Consider the following 21,126-nt stretch of genomic DNA (forward strand, 5'->3'; position numbering starts at 1 on the left):
AAAAGATTGAACCCCTAATATGTTTATTTTTAGTTAAAATAGTCTTCTTATTCAAAATTCCAAGAGATGAGTTTATAAGAAAATATTTTTTGTTGTATATTTTCTGGTACGAATATTTTTAGGTTAATTTAATCCAGATTCTCGATAATTTAAGATTTTAATATCAATTTTTATTTATACGTATAATTTAAACTTTACCTCTAAAAAATAAATAACTAAATAATATGTATATATAAGATTAGGAACAACTATTACTCAAATTGACAATATATTTTAGTAAAAATAAAAAATATTATTTTATTTGTATAATTGTTTACAAAGTACAAAAAGTATAACCAAATAGATTAAATAAAAACTGATAAACAAAAAATCAAAACTTAGCAATAAATATTTTACTGATCAGACGGACATACATTAAACTAAATCGGTTTTAGTAATTAATTTTTGGGAACTCATATAAACATACACTATATATATATATATATATATATAAAATAAACTACAATATGGAAAAATTATACTAGTCATAAAAATAAAAAGATGGTTAAAATTATATTAAGATAAAATACAATTTTTTAACATCTTCAAAAATAAAATATCTTAATAAAAATTAGATTTGTTTAGTGTGTACTAAAAATGAGTCGTAATCATGTTAAAACGAAGACTAAAAAATGCATGAAAAGTGTAATATGATGAGTAAAAAACAACGAATATTACAGTAAAAATATACTCTTAACAAGAAACTAATTGGTACAAAGGCACAATGTTATAGCAGTTCTTAAGACCTCTATTATTTAGTAATTGAAAATTTTGATTATATTTTTAAAAATTAAAAATTAGTTATTTAATAAATAAATTTTTAATTGTATTGAATTTGTTTTTCTGGGAGAATTTATTCTTTATCAAAGAGAATTAGCCAAATTTACAGCTTGGTGTTTGATCTCTAAAAAATAAACTGATCACTCCTGTTAATTGAATGCTAGGGATTGTAGGACATCGGTAAAATATACATTCAGAATCAGTTTAAAAAAATACATTCAGTTAATATTAGTCTGAGATTTTTAATATTATAGAATAATTATAACAACTAAAAGTCATTGCTGTAGATAGTGTCTACTACTTTAGATGGTGAAGTATCAGACAAGTGCGTTTAATTACTTTTTTTGTGGCGATAGAGTGAAGCAAACAAGTTTTGACATCTTCTGAAAAATGGATAAAATTGAAGTTCCAACAGTTATAAAGTACTTTTTTTAAACGGTTTAACGCCGATGGACATACAAAAAGTTAGATTCCACTTTAAAGAATTCTTCCTCTTCGTTATCGAAGGTTAAATAGAGGTTGCTAAATTTGAACGTGGTTGCACATCCATTCATGATGATGAACCCTTTTATGCCAAAAAACCGACAAAGTCATAAAAATCCACAATGCCGTATTAAATGCTCTCCAGCTAAAGGTATGCGAGCTTGTTGACATTGTATACATTACCATAGAGGTTTCCACTACATACTCGTATTAAACGATGTTTTGAGTATGAATAAACTTTCCACTCTATGGATGCGGCGTTTAACAGTCGACCGAACACTTTCTAAAGATGTTTAGACACATTTAAACGCGATTTCACTCAGTTTCTTCGACGTTTTATAACAGTAAATGTACCATGGATTCACCATTGCACACTAGAGACCAAACAGCAGTTCAAGCAGTGGGTGGAACTGGGTACAAGTGAGTCAAATAAAGCGAAAACGGTTCCTTCTGCAGGAAACGTCACGGCTACTGTGATATTCTGCTACTGAAATAATATTCTTCAATGTTTTAATCATAAATTGATGGTCCTCAGGGAGTACCTAATTTTCCAAACTATTACTAAATCACAATAATTATTATTTCATCCTAAATTATTGCATCACAGTTTCAAATTAGAAAATTATAGTTACTTTTTGAGCCTGTTGTAGGACAAAAGAAGTATTTATATAATTCATAAGCTATGTATAATTTCTAACTCTGTTGTGTATTATAAATGATATTGTATAGTTTGTCTTAAAAAGTGTAGTCTTAGTTTGGAAAATAATAATAATAATAATTATTATTATTATTATTGTTTTTTGGGATTCTCGTTGTATGGTACTAATAGACTACCTGTAAAAAGGCTGGAGCGTCAACGGGGGTACCCTTCACTACTGAACCAGTTGAAAGTGTGCTGTTTAGACTAAACGTGCCCATTCGTTCCTGAAAGAAAATGTTCTTTCACGAAGATAATGCTTCTGCTCATGTAACTCGTGTTTTTATATAAAACTCTACGATTTACTCTTCGAAGTGCTTCTACATGCACCGGATCCAGGAATTATTTCCTCTTTTCAAACCTGAAGAAATGGTTCGCTTGACAAAGATTCTTTTCAAAAGATTGAGTTCAAAACCGATACAACCGCAGATTTTATGCTGATTAGTTTGCAGAGGTGAGCAAATCTGAGGGTATTAAAATGTTGAATAGTTGTTGGTCTAAATGTATCAAATTACAACTACGTTAAAAATAAAAAAAAAAGTCTTGTTTTCTTTGTTACACCAAGGACTTTCCGAACCGCCCTCGTATTTTAACCAAATAGATATTAATTATCCTGATTATAATGATTACCTTACTGAAATAGAAAAAATCCATCTATTACATATTACTACAGTTAAGAGGATACAGCTCTTGCTAGTGATGCCAGAGAACAACAGTTAAAACCTAATTAAATAGTATTAATAATTTTAACTGAGATTTAATATTTATTTAAATTAATTTGATTAACAAAATTAATTTATTGTTGGGATTCAATTTTGTATCTGCCTGAAACTGCACCAACCGACTGCTGAAACAGAATTTACAAACTGTGGTTAAGCAATAAATCTCAAAATAAAAAATATAAATTATTTGATTAATAGAACATAATACTGTTAGTATTTTACGATAATATTTGTTAATTAAATACTGCTTGTTAATTTATTTTAAATCCATTCATGGGCAATTTAATAACATGGAATTTAACAAAACTGATGTTCTTATTACAGAAACTGAACTCCTGTACTTTATGTTTCGGCTACTTATCCTTGTGGAAAGAAAAAGAGTTGCGGTAAGTATTATGAAAGGGCAAGCTTTAGATTTAATTCTTTGTTATTGTAATCAATAAATTATTATCTGTGTTAACAACTAATAAAAAAGATTTCTTGTGTCCTTATATTAATATAAATTATTATTTACTCTACGTTATTTTGTTAGGAGTTTCCATATAATTTTAGGCAATATGACATGAGAAATAAGAAAACTAAGAAATGAGAAATAAGTAAAATAATCACTTTCCACGCTTTCTACGATAAAGTGGTTTCCGTATAACCTTTTCACCTATTAAATCGTAAATTTTATCCATCTAAAATGCTGTTGATATTTAAAATTGCAAATAACTCCTTCGCTCTATACACTAGAGGGAGGCCCGGCTGCATAGTGAATATCAATATTCTCAGAAAAATAAACTATGGTCCTGCTTTTCTCAGGTATTTCATACGGGTCATAGCGATAAGAAAGACTGGAAGAGATAGCGTAAATTATAGAACAACAGATTAATGTATCCCTTTCTGTGAAGAAATAATGTTATATATAGGTCGTCTCAAGTCAGTAGTGGGAAAAATATTAGCATATGAATCCCTTAAGCCTATATATGATTATATATGTTTTGAAAGGCCAATATTGTTACGCGTGTTGTTGCTATTGTTTTATAGTAAACTTCATACGAGTTAAAATGATAATGATTGACCCGGGATAAGTGTTTGATTTTGAATAGAACGATATCAGTATTGCGAAATATATGAAACCGAAGGTGTGAATGCATTGACTGAAACAAAGACAGCCGTGCGATCAGATAATCACGATTTATATTAAAGACGCACGCCACTCAGTCTAAAACATATTCTCAATGTTGGAATAAATGATGTCCCGTTTATCAGTTATTAATCTGCACTTGTCAGTCAGTCATTCCAGGGCCGACCGATTCACGCTCAATCAATTAGTGCACACAGAATAATAATAAAATGTAAATATAGTATAACTGTAGTTATATACGATAATAAAAGAAGAAAAATATTTAAATTTGACCACGTGACTTTGATTTTAACCTTTTATATAATGTACCTGTAATCTTTAGAATAACGTTTAACATTTCATTATTTAACAAAAACACAATTTATGTATTGTATTACTAGATGATTTTCGTTTAATAGAAGTCATCTTTTTATAATAATAAAAAAGTATTTCTAACCGTTTTTTCAATTGTTATGCGTCACAAAATTATTTTATCAGTCGTATGAATTTTTATGTTATTAAATAAAATATAAAGCTAATTTGTTATACTAGCTGGTGAATTTTTTTCACGCATGAAGATTAAATCTTAAAATACTTGCATGCAAATATACTGATCGATCACTATTTAAGCATAAATAAATATAACAAGAATTTTCTTATTTTTTATATTTTGTTATAAACTTTATGTTGACCTTCAAATTAGATTTACCTTCACTTTTTAATGTTCTCTTCAGCTTCTAATAATGTTCTATTTTATTATATTTTGCCTTTGACTATTATAATTTAAAAAATGTATTATTTTTTAAAGTTTGTTACTAATGCTTTAGACTGATCTTTATTTATAGCTAAATTAGTGTTAATTTTGTGTCAAATTAGCTTACAAACAGAAGGCTAGAAATTTAATTGACGTAAACCTAAAGTAAGATTAGTAACGTCAAGAAAAAAAATCTGATGTGGACACCACGTGACTTCTTTGTACGCCTATTAAATTACATATACACTTTTTTTTTTAAATTAACAGTACATCTAATTTTATATCATTAATAACTTCTGATATATATTTTTTTTATTGTTATTATTGAATTATTATTTACTGTAAAAACTTTTTACAATCAGAGGTTAATCATTAATCATTAGAATTTTGATCATTTTTAATCATTAATAACCAATATATTAAAATTAAAAAAAGGAGATTAAGTCAGATTCAAACTGATATGTCTTCCCCTTGTAAGATCCAAATATCACATTAATTAAAATTTTATTTGGCTATTACTTTGGAACAAATGAAAATAAGTACCACTTATCATATATCGTTGAAAAGCTCTCAATGAGGGCTTATTACTTCAGTAAAGAAAAAGTCCAAAATCCAAAAGATTTTGATTTTGGGCATTTTTGGACACTTTTGGTCCAATCGATTGCAATCAAAAGGGGAAGGTGCATAACTAGATATTACAACAGTCCTAAATCCAAAATTTTAACATCCTATGGCTAATTGGTTTTGAGTTATGCGAGAATCATACGTACGTACAGACGTCACGCCGAAACTAGTCGAATGGATTCAGAGATGGTCAAAATGGATATCTCCGTTGTATTCTGAAAACCGATATTTTTCGCAATACTTCCTTTACTTCGTACCAGAAAGTAAAAACATTAAAAAATATATGAATTCTTTAAAATCTTTGAGTTTAAAAGTCGACTTCAAATTAAAAACAAAGGCTGTAACCGAATTGCATCCTATAATGAAGTTATACACGTGTGTCCCTGAATGAAAAATTTCGTACAGGATTTGCGGTAAGGTAAGGAAATCTTACCTTCCTTTTGGATAGGTAAGACACTAACATTTTTTAATTACTTCTATTAATTGAAAAATATTCGGATGTGCTGACTAATATAATAACAGTTCGTAAAACATTGCAATTCCCCACGGAACGTTGAAATGTATAGTTCATTTGTTGCTTAACAGATGATTCAAACTAATGCGACAATTCTAATGCAATGAAAATAAACTACCCCCAGAAATTTATCAACCCTTATTCTGTATAATTTAAAAAAACTCGAAATTTAAAGAAGATGAATATAAATGTTTTAATTTTTTATGTGTGCGTGTGCTTTTATTCCGTTTTTATTATGTATTTTTGAATTTTACTTAAGATTTGTAAGTTTAATTTTTATTTAAAAAATGGTAGGTCATTAAAAAAACATTGCCCGATATGAAAAATGTCGACCTCAAGAAATGGAGAAGGCTAGAAACCAGCTTCATTAAAAAAAGTAAAGGAATGCACAGAAATAGCGTCATTATTACCGAAAGCGAGATAAAGCTATTTGGAATGCATTCTTGCATTATAGAATGATTTCAGGTTGAATATTACAGTATAACGAATACCACTGTAATAATTTGTTTTATTGATTTATGCTATAATTATTCAATGAAAAGGAATATTAGGAATATTTTCAAATTGTCTATAGACCGTATTTTTTGATTTAAAAAATCTTCTACTGCTGTTACCCAGGAGAATTTCTGAACAATCAGATCTTCCTTAACAAAAAAATCCATTGAAATCGATCATTTTGAACCAGAGTAAGGTTTAAACTTAAGTATGAAAATACGTCTGTCGAACTGAGAAAGTTTTCATTATCTGCTACTATTATGTACTATAAACAGCGATTCATATCGAAATGGAGTTAAAGATTTCAGCCTTTAAGTTCAGCAAACCAAAGATCAATTACGAAATATTACTCTATAAGATAATTTTGAAATGTGTAATTTGTTTTATATTTAACTTTTGTTTGTATTCTTATTTTATATTTAACTGAATTTATCTGTTTATCTCTCAAAGGCAGATATACAACAGTAATTGTAAAGTATATCAAAAATTAAAATACGCATCACATTGCGTCTGAATCCAGCCCCAATTGGAATCGTCTGAATCCAGGTCCAGTTACTGGACAGCAAGATTTACATGTACGCTCATAATATTACTCAAAATTTCAAAATTTAAAGCATAATTCGAATAAAATGACAAGAAATTAAAAGAATATTTTTTTAATGCGTATATGTAGAATTTAATACCAACTGAAGACGCAGGATACCGCGAAAACTAGTTATTGACATTAATATGGTAATTTAACTTATCTAATTACTGTGCTTTGGAGGTTTATATTTCATTTAATATTAAATTTTATTAACACAGAGGTCAATGTTAATGAATTATTTGAATGTTCAAACACACACCCACACACACATATACACACACACCCACACACACACATACACACCCACCCACACACACACACACCCGTGTTTATTAGCAAACGCTTCAGCCAGCATTCTTTGACTACATGGGGTATAAAATTAAAAGGTTTTCGGCCCAAGAAGTAGTAACCACAAACGTTCAAGTAGAGATTGTCTTCTTAAACATTTTTGTTATACGTTACTTAAATTAAACAAATTTTCTATTTTAAGACATAATTTTGTATCAAAATCTGACAAATTGCATTAATAAATAGTATTAATATTACTGTTGTGATAGATTTTTTACTAAATAACTTTACATTATGGATAATTCGATATATGAATTAAAAGCTTATATATTCTAGAAGTAAATAATTAATTAATAATAATTAACGAGTAATATCTAAAGTAGTATTTATTTTACTTTTCTCCAGTTTTTAAGACACTATAGCACCCTGATCTAAGATGCAAAGTATAATTACGATGATAAAGGTACGTTTAATTATTTTTTTCGGTGTAATTTTTCAACCAATTATTTATTTAGTAAACTAATTAGCTGTTAGCTTTAAAAGCAGTTTATAATGTAACGAACAGTTTAGAAGTATGTAAATGCTTTCTATGCGTTTAAAAAGAATAAAAATATAATCGTAAAAGAAAAACGCATCTCCTTTAATTCAACTCTGATGTTTAGAAAAAAAAATTATTTAACAAGGTTTTACGATAAACAAAATGTATTATTTTTTCTTCAGACCTTTAAAGAGACGCTAATTTCAAATACTAATATCTAATTTTAGTAAGAAATGAACCGATTAAATTTAAATTGGTTAATTTATCATAGCTTAAACTATTACTAATTATTTTTTGTATCATAATTTTAAAATCAATTAAGTTTAAAAATTTATTTACCATAACTAAAGATCAAATAGTGTTTATTTGCGTAAATTTCTGAACAATGATAATGACTATTCCATGTTTTTATTTTTAATAAAATCATAAAACAAGTGACAAATTAATTTATTAGGAAATTAGAAAATTTAATTATTTTGTAGCAAGTATGTTACGTGAATTTATGCATGTTTTACTTATTTAAAAATAGTAAATATTAACCAGTTAAAACAAAGGAAAATTCTCCACGTTAAAATTGTTTTATTTAATAAAAATATATTATTATTATTATTATAATTGTAAGTACAGTATGAATTGTCTTGTAAAAGCTTTCAAAAAGTTTCATTTGTTTGTTGATATACATTCAACCCGAGTTATTTTACAACATATATATTTTTTCATTAATGTTTACTCTATGAATTTTTACCCATACATTGGAAAATTGTTGATTTAGTCTTGCTGTAATCAGATTGGAATACATTTAAACCTAACTTAAAAAGATATTAGCTTTATGATAAACACTTTTTAAGTAGGGGACTTTATTTTCGAGTGAACCGCATAATACACGGTTAAGATTAGGACGTAAAAAAGTAGTTAAAATGGGAAAAATGTTGCATATCAATTGATTTTTGTTACACAGTAAGCAAAACAAAATCTAAATTAAAGAGACTTGATAAGCATTAAAACCTCTATTTGATAAAACTCTTTGTAGATAATTGATAAAAAGTTTGTTCCTTTCCCCTTACTTAAAATTACTGGCAACCTCCTCTGAAGCAATACCTAACGGTGGTCCTGGAGGTTAAAAAAAAAGAAAAAACTTCAGTTTTACTGTGAACTCAGTGGTTTCTGAAAAGTTATAAAAAAATATGAACATGTCAATTCTCACATTTGAACTATATTTTTAGTTTTTATTAGAATATTTTGCATGAACTTTACTTTTTTATAGTGTATAAAATTATTACATAAAAGGGAATCGCTTAAACTTTGGATGTCTGCATATAAAAAGAAATCTTTCAAGATGTATTTTCTTTTTTGAAAGGATTTGGATCAACAATTTGAAACTCCTAAAATAAAACTGGTTTTGAAATGAAAATTTTTTAAAAAGTAACTGTTAAGTATTAAATATGAATAATTTCTTTCAACGAAGTTGTAATAAATAGAAAGTATATTTGTGCGCTATCTACCGTGAATCATTTTATTCTTTACAAACTGTTTCAATATTGCCTGTATGAAGTAACGAAATACTGTTAACAATTTATTTTTTATGATGCTAGAAAAATACCTGTGGCATTCTTACTTACTTGTCTCTACTCTAACTTACTATGTATTAAATTTTAATAATTCAAATTATAAATAATTGGTACTGACTTCAAAGAAGCAATAGAATTAATTTAATTCTCTCAACATTCCATGACTGTAAAGAGAATAAATAATTAAATAAAGCATTATTAGTTATTGTTATATGTCTTTATTTTGCAACAATTTAATTTTACCGCCAATTCAGAAAAAAATATATAACTATAGGTTCTAATTTAATTAATTTTTAATTTTAATTTCAAAGTTTTTGTGTGTTGTCTTTAAGAGGAGATAAAAATCGTATAATTTTTTGACAGCGGCCAATTTTATATGACAGGATATTAATCTGTTCGGGCAATTCGTACATCAATTCTATTGTGAACAGTGATTTCTTTACATAATAAATCTATGAATGTTGTAAAAAATATCTATCCAAGAATACTGCAAGGTAGCCCAGTTCTTTTAAAAATTATAAAACGTTAGATTCATATTTAGTATTGAAATCTGTTTGGATCTCATGAAGTGTGGTGTTTAAAATTTTAGTACAGTATTTCTTATAAATAACTATACAAATTTGACACACATACTCAATCAAATAGAGAACGAGTTGTGCTTAAAATTACGGTTAATCCCTTATCATTCCTTCCAAGTATGTTAATAAAAATAATTAAATCAACAATCATTTTCTTGTTTTTATCAGAGACAATAACGAACAATCTCAAACGACAGTATATCAAAAAGTATAAAATAAATAATGTTATTTAGAGTATTGCTTTTACCACTTAAAGATTAAAAATAAAACAGTTTAATTTTTCTATTAAGGTTGTTATAAAAGCTTGTGACAAATTTCAAATTTCGTTCAGGAAGTTTGAGAATTTGTTATTAATGGTTGATTAGAGCCTCTGCGTTTATATAAATAAATAGATTTCATCTTTAATAGACTTATTTTTAAACGTTATTGTATTATGATTACGTTATATACAGTCCTAATAAAGTTCGACAGCTCTTAAGTAAATTTCAACAGTTAAACATAGAAAAATGAAATTTAGCAAATTCTTCTATCTCGATACAACCTTTTTTTTGTGTGTTTCCATCACATACAAAACACCCCACGGGGACCTTTGTGGTGTTAAATAAATAAAAATTTAAATGGAAACGAAAAGATTATGACACACTAACTTATTTAAATGGCAGTGATAACAAAATATTGGCATAAGAAATTTTTACAATTCTAATCAAAATAGCGGCCATTCATAGATAGTTTCAAAACTATCATAGTTTCATAACTATAGTGTACTGCGGTGCACTTCATATACCTCATAACTAATAATACGTCGTTTTAACACAGGAGCATTTGCTAAATATTATTAATTAAATGTTTTACTGTTGAATAATTATTTAAGAGTTACTATAAATCACTTTGAGATTAACTATGAAACATATTTATTAATCACCCCAATTTGGATTATTGCTGTCAGCCCAAATATTTTTACGTCAAAATTTTTGTTTTTCAATGCTTTTTAAAATGATTAGTCATAGCCTGCCTTTTAAATGTAAAGAAATTAATTCCACTGGATGGTTGGGATGTGATGGTCACTTGCCGAAATAGGTTGTTTCTAGGTAGAAACATTTACTAAATTTCACTTTCATTGTTTAACCTTCAAAAATAATTTAATTTTATACTCTCTCTCTCTCTCTCTCTCTCTCTCTCTCTCTCTCTCTCTCTATATATATATATATATATATATATATATATATATATATAAATATTAGGGAGTAAAATTATTATTACAAATGAGGCAATTTAACTGATATTATGAACGTATAATTCTCACGGATAAATAAGTCAGAAGAACAAAACAGACTTGATGTTGTAGTAACTGACAAGCAGAAAAAATTAACATTGGCAAACAACTTGAAGAAATATTGTGAAAAGGAGGCGAAGTTAGGAAGATCAAGTGAAGGAAATCTAGGACTAGAAAGACGTACATTGTTTCTGTTCTGTTGGGTGTGATGTGTGAGATTCCGTATAGCTACATAAAACATTAATTAAGTCTCCTACATATATATATGTAATGATAGGTATGGCTATGAAACAAGAGAAAGAAGCAGTCAATGACAGAAACGGATTAAGAAAACTAGTCCATAGAATCGTCGAGTGTCGGAGACGTCTGAAGGGGAAGAACAAAGTCTCTTGATCTTTCAGCTGGTTTATCCCTGTCGATGCAAAAGATTGTCCTCTAGAACACTTGTAGATTAGTAAGGTGGTGTATAACCTTGATCCTGGTGGCTCATCTATAGATAATATGGAATGGAACTTATGAAGCCCAAATGTAGTAACTGACACTCTTTTTTCACACGGATAGTTATCATCTCATGTCTTCATGATTCCAATACAATATAGATAGAATAGTATTGTTTCAATTTTTGCCACGACGGCCGGCTGAAGTGCTGAAAACTGGTGATAAGCCATGCATAATGATAATAATAATAATAATAATAATAATAATAATAATAATAATAATAATAATAATAATAATAATAATAATAATAATAATAATAATAATAATAATAATAATAATAATAATAATAAAAAAAAAATTGTTCCACATTCATACTAATAAGATAAATTTTTATAGAGAGTCTTCCTGACTCTCTATTTTTCATGATATATATATATAATGTATATATCTTTTTATATATATTTATTGTGTGCGTGTGTATGTCACTGAACTCCTCCTAAATGGTTGGACCGATTTTGATGAAATTTTTTGTGTGTGTTCAAGGGGATTCGAGAATGGTTTAGATTCACAATTTGATCCGATAGAAAATGTTTTTTTAATTATGTGTTGTTGTTGATCTTGAGATGGTAAGGTTCACAATTGGGTCCAGTAGGCAGCACTGCGATCGCGTTTAGAATTGTACGCGTATTGAGAAATATTATATTATATTATTATTTATTAAAATAACGTTTTAAAGTGTAATTAAAAAATATACATTGTGCAAATTTGTAAGGTACAGTATTGAAGTGAAAATGTTTTTTTAATTTATTTATGTGTTGTTGATCTTGGGATGGTTAAGGTTCACAATTGGGTCCGGTAGGCAGCGCTGCGATCGCGTTTTAGAAGTTTTTTTTTTTTTAATTTTTGGCTTATCAGTCAAACCCGGTAGTTGGTGCTGCGATCGGATTCTAGGAATTTTTTTTATTTTGTGGCTTTTTCGCATATCAGTTACTTGCGTCGTAGCTTAGTATTGTTATTACATTAAAATTCGTATTTTTAACGGACTACTGTGTTTAGAGATTGGTTTGAATTAAATCCGATAGGTAGTGCTGTTTTAAAAATTAGATTTATTTACATTCTGACTTTTATAAAGTGAAAGGTTAAATTTTATGAAGTTGCGTAATGTTTTGTAAGTTTCTTAATGTTCAGTATTAACTATGATGATTTTACAGCCTTTTCGTTAAAAAGTTATTTTCCACCGGGTACTGTGATTAGAGAGTGGTGTGAATTAAATCCGATAAGTAGTGCTGTTGTTTTGCCATTTGGATTTATTTACATTCTGACCTTCATAAAAGGAAAGGTTAAATTTTGTTAAGTTCCGTAATGTTCAGTTTTTTAAGGTTTTATGAAACTTTCAATTGTGTTCATTTAATCTGTATGTATACTCACATCTAGCAATAGCGAAGCATTGCCGTATTAGTAATTTTTTAAAATTACTAATACGTATAAATAATTACCAAAGTATTAGGTTATATTAATTAATAAGTAAGTAATCGGTCTATTGCGGTGGTTGTAAAATTTCTGGGATTGGATTAAGATAATCATTTTTTTCTTGAATAAGCATTGTGTTGTCAGTTCAGTTTCATTGCAACTTCGCTTAATATTAGGAAGTTTTAGTTATTAAAAAGAGAAGTTTAATTTAAATCATTTGTTAGTAGTTTCTTCCTTATTTTGTTTATTATAACCCTAAATAAACTCCTTTTATTATAACATTTGCAGCGATAAATAAAATGTGATCTAACCCTTTGTTTTACAGCCGCTCATTTTCCTATTTTATGTGTGTGAAAATAAGATTCGGCCAGTTTCCTGATTCAGTTTTCACGGGCAGTCATTGTATGAAATATTACTTGGAAATAATAACTGTTAAACCTGTTATATAATATAGATGGTTTTCTTTCAGTTTTAATGTTGTTATCTAACTTAGTTTTAACTCAACTAATACGAATAGTTAAGTCTAGTTATATTCTATAAAAATTAATGAAATATATATTTTCTGTATGATACTACCAAAACCATGCCTTTAATTTTAAAATGTCATACTTTTAGCGAAAGCACACGTATAATTTAAGGAATTTAAATCTACGTATCATTACAGTTGTATTGGTTTTTTAGTTATAACTAACAGGAAATAAATTAATTTTTAGGAAAAATTATATATTTAAGTATTTTTATTAATATTATTTAAGTATTATTTATTAGTACATTTAAGTAAATTAATTTTCATCATATATTTTAAAATTTCCTTTAATAGGTATAGTGAGGACAGTGAAACCGTAGTCAGTTTTTCCTGATGAATAACAATTTATATTTGACTAACTCTCTTAAATATTGTTGAAAATGATTATTGCTTATTTTTTCAAAGCCTAATGCAATATCACATGCATAGGTATTCTTCATAATAGTTCTTAACGTATTCAGGTGCGTCAAATTCGATTGATCAGTTGTGTAATTTAAAAAAAAAAATTCCTAGTACTGTAGTTATTTGTCATGGCGCCGAACGAAAATACGAGCTTGGGTGTGAGAGGCAGGCACTTGTGATTCGCATTATACTGCTATATTTTATGTACCATGTACGTCTACATGAACCGACATTTTTCCATGAGTAATTATTTTTAGAAATATAAAAAAAAATTAAGTAAATAAGAAATTTTATCTCAAGTTTACTACAGATTTATTTTATTTGTCTATTTTACGTATTTTTTTGAATAATAGTAATCAAAAGCATTTATTTTAAACGTTATCGTTATAAATGGAAATTAATACATTAGTGCAATGTTATTTTATTTAAATATTTTTTGTATTTATTGGTTTTTATTTCTTGAAATAAAAATTAATATTATTGTGTGGATACTTTCTCTCCTTCCCGCTAAAACACACTTGAATTTACATTAATTTGACACGTGAGCACCTATGTGCGAGTTCCTACTTGGGTGTTGCTGTATTTTACCATGTAAGTTTTGTACGATACACACCCGTATCGCAATTCTGTATCTGTGTATATATGAAAACGTGATTGTTCTACCTACAACAGGAAGGTGAGTTGATACAGCCGAATGACACTCTTAAAAATATATTTATAAAGAAAAAAAAAAATGAAAAAATAAAAAAAAATGAAAAAGATGAAAAAATGAAAAAAAGATAAAAAAATGTAAAATCCCCACCCGTCTTCGGGAGACTAACTTGTTTGTGTTATATTTCTGGCATAATAACAGGATTGGAGGGAAGTTACCCTCAGTAAAATCAACTTAAAATTTATTTCACTGACAAAAGCAGTTAGATGAATATGTGACATTTGTCCTATCAGAGACTCCTATCAGAGAAATGAGGATTTATTATCAACGTCTCTGTAGCAATAAAATTAATCTATTTTTATTTGATTTTTTTTTTATTGTTGACAAAATGTTTTATTTATTTTATTTTAATGAGTTATATAAGGAATCAGAATTTAGTAAATTAATCAGTCCTATACGTTCCTTTCTCAAACCAAAATCAGAATTAGTATTAACATATTAATGATTTTTTTAAGTTTTATATATTTAAGTAAAGATAAACAACCGCTGTAACGATCAATTTTAGAAGAGGAGTCTTCTGTGGGAACATGCATGCACTGCGTAAATTTGTAATCGCGTAGGCGATTGCAAAGCAGTGAAGACCCCTTTGCGCACATGCACTCACTAACGCGCTCTAAATCTCTCTCTCTCTCTCTCACACACACACATACACACACTCACACACACACACACACATATATATATATATATATATATATATATATATATATATATATATATGTAGATTACATATTAGTGGTGTTCTGTAAATATTTTCAAGGTACAGAAAGTCAGACTACCTGAAATGTTAACAGTACCTTATAATGGATGTAAAACAGACACATAGTGATTTATAATATATTATCAGTATTTAATACCTTCACAAGTATCAAATATGCATATTTATGCAGCCTATCACACTCCCGGTAATGTAAGGATTCCAACGCGGGGTTATACATATAAATCGGTTCAGTCATTGAGCTGTTACGGTGGAACAAACATACATACATACAAACATACACCCTAATCTCTCTGAAGAAATTTGAAGTACAAATTTTTGTATTGTTATGCTGTTTATTTATAAAAAATAAATGATGACAATTTTTTTTGAAACAGATAACAAACAAAAAGTGTTTTAATACATAAAAGATTAACGTAACTTTTGATCTTTTCTTATAATTCAATGATACGTAAACATAAAATAATATTACAGAGAGCAATTCTTTAGAATATAAGACAAATATGACTGGAATGTTGTTTTAAACAAAGAAAAGTACAGTATTTTAACCCATTGCAAAATTTCAGTAAAAAAAAAAAAAAAATAAATAAAATGTAATATTATGTTTACTGACATAAATATAGTTCTAAAATGAACATTACGAGCACATTGAATAGACGAATGATCAATTTAGTTTACAATGAACGTTAAGAAAATACTGAAGCGTTTACTTGTCTTTGCTACTATAATTACATTGAATATCATAGAAATACAAATAAAAAAAACTACTGACGCAAGAAAAGTTTCTTTTCTTTTTAAATGTATCCTACATCTTAATTCTTTCAACAAACTTCATTATACATTTTTTATTTATAAACACATCTCACTTCACCAATAAATGAGTTCATTGGTAATAAAATATGACCCATATATATATATATATACTCATGTATATATGTATATATATATATATATATATATATATATATATATATATATATATACTTAGCCTACCGTAAAAATATGAAAGCAATACCTATTTATTACTTTGATAAATTCTTACTGTTATATCATAGCTGCGTAATCTGGCTGTTGAACATAACAATTAAAACTTAAACCAAATTTTAAAATATATGACTTAATGACTGGACGTTTAACATTGATTTTAAACTAACCCGGAAAACGATTTTTATAATATAAATATATTTTTTTAAATGTAGTTTTTAATTGAAAAACAATAAAATTTACATGATTTGAAGCCCGGTGTCAGTTAAGTAATTTAAATCGAGTTTTAAATGAATATAAAAATAAAAGAGATTATTAATCCACTTTTAATGTCGGTAGAAATATGTATGACGTGAAAAACTATGAAAATTCAAGATTAAAATTAAAAAATCTGTTGTATAATTAATAAATTTATTATTTTTTCAAGAAGAGAAGTACTTTTTCATCCTCCCTCTTCCACGATATTATGTTTTTTTTTTTAACTGATGCAAGATTTTTAACTCGTCACCAACATCCATAATTCCCGGTATTTCCTAGACCTAACAAGCTATTTAGTACTTACTAGATTTTCTCAATTATCGCTAAATATACTGTAGTTATAATGTATGTCTAGATGGTCGGTCTTCATTCCTTTAAAAGAAAGAATGGTGTTCGATTTTGGGAGATATTTACTTTTATTTTATAATGCAGAATATAAACAAACTTTGTTTTTTTTTTGTAATAAGAGTAAATTACTCTTTTTCATTGCGGAATATAAACAACACACTGTATGTATGTGTGTGTGTGTGTTTTGGTAATACAAGTAAATTTCTTGTTTTCATTAAAAATGCTAAAAACTTCGATTACTGTTACTCGAAGTAATCTGAGATTTTATTGTAACTGTCACGTGTTCAAACTAAGCAGAATGGACTTTCAGAAAGAATTATCATACCTTCTTAAAAAAAAAACAAAGTTGCTATTTTTCCGCTTCAGTAACATTTTTAACAGGAGGAGTAGTTTGTAACTAAATAGTTCATTAATGAATATTTTTCGAAATGAATCCTAAATACGTTGAGCAGAAAATAATTAAAAATAATAATCATTAAAAAAGCTCAAAGAAATAAACAATAAATGTTCTAAAATCAAAAGAATAACAAAAAAATGTTTAAAAATTAATAATAATGCAAATAATTTTACAGAATAACCAAAAAAGTAAATAAACATCATAAATAATCCAAAAATTAAAATTAAAAAAGAGTTTTAAACATAGTAAAAAAAAATATATTAGTGTTGTTATCAAAGTTTTAATAAAGAATATTTGAAGTGATAATTATACTCAGAATCGTAGGAAAAGTTGACGTTTGGAATTTAAATTAATATGTTTTTAGAGACAGCATTTACATACATGTCATCATCTTTAGTCATACATATCATTCTTATTCATCCTCTGAAGTACATACCTTACAGTGGTTCCGAAGGCTAAACAGGAAAAAGAAAAAGAAGTTGTGGGAGATGAATGATAATTAAAAGTACGTAATGATTTTTTATATGCTTAATTTATTTAATTATTTAAATTCCACTAATCTAGCGATTCTTGTCAGCTAATATAAATAAAAAAACTAATTAAAATTTGGTAATATAGAATAAGTCAATGAAATAATTAAAAAATAACGCAATTAAAAACCACGTAATTTTTTACTTAGAGTCAAAATATGTTGATCATTACAATACTATTCCATTTCCAAAGAATTTCCATCATTTGGCAGTAATATAATAATTTCTTAGCCAAAAAGATTAAATATACGTTCTTTTTATGTAAGCGTTGAAAAAAATATCAGGTTGATATATGTTATATTATGCTGAATCTTGGTTTAAACTGAAAATCTTTTGCACTATCCCAGAACTTCATAAAAGTTAAAATATAATTCTTCTCCAGAATAAATTTTACAATTTGCCCCAAATTGTTTTCTTATTTATTTCTAAATTCTTTTACTGATGAAAAAAATTGTGAATTGATATTATTTAAATAAATAAATAATTATAAAAATAAAAAAAGACTATTCACATGCCCCCTGCAATGGCAAGAATGTGCCCATGTGTCGGTGCATGGGAGTCCTAAAAACTTCGGTGTGTCCTTACACACCGAAGTTTGCGCAGTTTCTGCACTGACTCCAGGCCCTTGCCTGGAGTCAGTGCAGAAACTGCGCATCCACTCTCTGCCAGGACATATGCTAGTTACACTGGAGTACCGGACCGGATCTCGAGGGTTGGTAGCCCTGGAGTGAGGCTGTACTCCGGCGGCTAGCCTTGCTACAGAAGGGGTTGAAAATCGTGCTAGTTGAACAATCTCAAAACGTGACGGAGGGTTCACGTAAACACCCTCGTTTAGAACCACCCGTTTCGCCTGAAGCAAAACGGAGGAAGAGACCGCAAGGTTAGAGAAAGAGGCAAAGGGTATTCGGAGGGCTTTGTACAGAAGTACTTTTTGTTAACCAAGATATTTGGTTATCAGTAGAGAGGATGGTAATTTTTTGAGGATAAGTCCTTTTCTTATCGAGAGATAAATAATTGTGTTGGAGGCACAGTAAAGAATATCTATCCAAAAGACCTACAACGGACACCATGTAGAGACGGTTAATGACAACCAGTCACAAAAGATTCTTGGGCTAAAGAAGATAGATGAGTTTGCTGTACGAGTCGATCCTCACAGCACCCTCAATACCTCAATACCTCAATACCTTTGTGTTGTGGTTTGTCGGGATCTACTCAATTGCAGTTGATTGTGAAAGAGTTGACACCACAAGGAGTTATTGAATGTCGAAGGCTGAATATGAGAAGGAACAGCGAAGTTGTTTCATCTGTCTCTCATGTCCTTACTTTTATCAACCCTGCCGGAGAAAGTGTGTGAAGGGATACACAGATTGGATGCGCGGTCTTTTGTACCGCAACCAATAAGATGTTTCAACTGTCAAGGTTTTGGCCAAAGCGCTGCTCGGTGGGAAAGGGCCACAAATATGCATATGTGGTGAGGAAATTCATGAAGGAGAACCAAGCAAGGTAAAGACCTCTTCTGTGGAAAAATAAAAGAGAAACCAGGAGTAATCATCCAACAGGAATTTTTATCAACCGTCAGTAGCTATGAAGAATATATTAAAATTTATATTGATGGTTCTAAAACCGAACATGGTGTTGGATGCTCCATATATGCAAATGGAGAAGACCATTATTGGAAACTGCCAGATATGGCAAGTGTTTATACGACAGAACTTATTGCCATATAGCAAGCTCTTCGTTACTCTGAACATTTCTGCGAAGAGAGAGTGCTTAAAAACACTCCGATTCGTTAAATGCACTTATTGCAATTCGGAACAAGAATATTATGGACATCCTTATCGCAAACGTTTTACGTTTAATACATATAACACCTCATAATATATATAACATATAGTATATATATAATATAATATAACGTATAATATATATAACACCTTTCCTTTACACGTTTTAAACGGACAAGGACAGCAATGTATATTTGTTTGCTGGTATGCAGGAATCGAAAGCGCAGACGAAAGCTGCCAGAAAGGTAACAGTCTGTGATAACCTGGATAGGATTCCTGTACGAGTGGTCGATATTAAAAATTGTCTAACTAATACAAAATAGGAAACATGTGGAGTAATGATTGAAGATTAAATATCAAACTAAACGCAGTTAAAACTTCTCCATATAAATGGAAGAGCGACGTAAAGCAAACTCGCTGAGAACTAGTGGCGGTGACCAGACTCAGAATCGGTCATACACGAATAACAAATCGTTTCTGTTAACCAAAGAAAGACCAATATGCGATGTTTGTAATAAAGCACTTACAGTCAAGCATCTAATGGAAGAGTGTACCATATACCTCAGAAAAAAGGTCGGTCTAAGAAATAGTATTGCTGCTGATCTGAAAACTGGAAATGAAGAAAAAATAGTTGCGCATCTGCACGCCAGTGGACTATTAACAAGTCTATAAGGAAATTCATGCTGTGTAAGGAATCTCTAAGCGAAGTAGTTTAATTCTATGTATAAAAAAAGGAGTCTTGAAGCGTGGCACGAATAGGGCCGGGAGATAGACCTCTTGCCAAGGGCGCTCGGGCTCGCTTGTATCCAAGAGTGGGGGAGTCGGGAGTCGGGAGTATCTGATGATGGCATGGGGGACCCAGGTATGCCTGGCTCCAGGCATACCTGGAGCCAGGTAGGTCAGGACCGGGAAGCGCAGCCTCCCCGCTGAGCAGTTCTTTGGCCGTCCTAAACAGGTGGTCGAATTGCTCCTACGAAGCGGGGGGGACCCCGATGGGTTAAGTCATACAGGACAATTTATAGGGGGTAGTCAACTGCCACGGCATCCTGGGTCGACTTTTGTAATGCTTAACAGCGTTTCCAGTTGCCGCGGGGGTGCTTAAAAAAAGAAAAAAAATGTTGGTATTGTTAAGACATTCTTTCCACTTTTAGTTTGTGTTTTATTTTTTTCATTTTCATATAGAGGCCATACATACACAAGAATCATCTTTTTTTCTTTTCTTGTATCTTCAATACATCTTTTTTTCTTGTTGGATCAGGGTACGGGATATCTGAACGATGGGAAATATCAGTATTGCAAAATATACCGGATACCTAAACATTTGACCTTATTACTAGATTCCTCTTATATTGAGGAATCTCTTATTACCAAATTAATTTCCTCTTGTTACTAGATTTTCCTCTTACTACTAGATTCTTCAATAATGTAGCCAGGGAACTGAAAAAAGTTTATATCTATTTTGGTTACATTTTAGGTTAAATTAATTAATTCATTACTTTTAATAAGTTGAAA

The 21,126-nt window shown here is 29.0% G+C and overlaps 1 protein-coding gene across 1 annotated transcript in view; it reads left to right on the plus strand.

Annotated features, from left to right (window-relative positions):
- The first annotated feature begins 3,044 nt into the window (after positions 1 to 3,044).
- LOC142320193 (uncharacterized) overlaps positions 3,045 to 21,126 on the plus strand; it is a 56,720-nt gene continuing 38,638 nt past the window's right edge. Inside the window, exon 1 of the mRNA XM_075357878.1 lies at positions 3,045 to 3,107. The gene's annotated coding sequence lies outside the window, so the exon portion shown is untranslated. The remainder of the gene's footprint in view (positions 3,108 to 21,126) is intronic.

Source organism: Lycorma delicatula, chromosome 2, assembly GCF_047948215.1.
Source record: "Lycorma delicatula isolate Av1 chromosome 2, ASM4794821v1, whole genome shotgun sequence".
Lineage (NCBI taxonomy): Eukaryota > Metazoa > Arthropoda > Insecta > Hemiptera > Fulgoridae > Lycorma > Lycorma delicatula.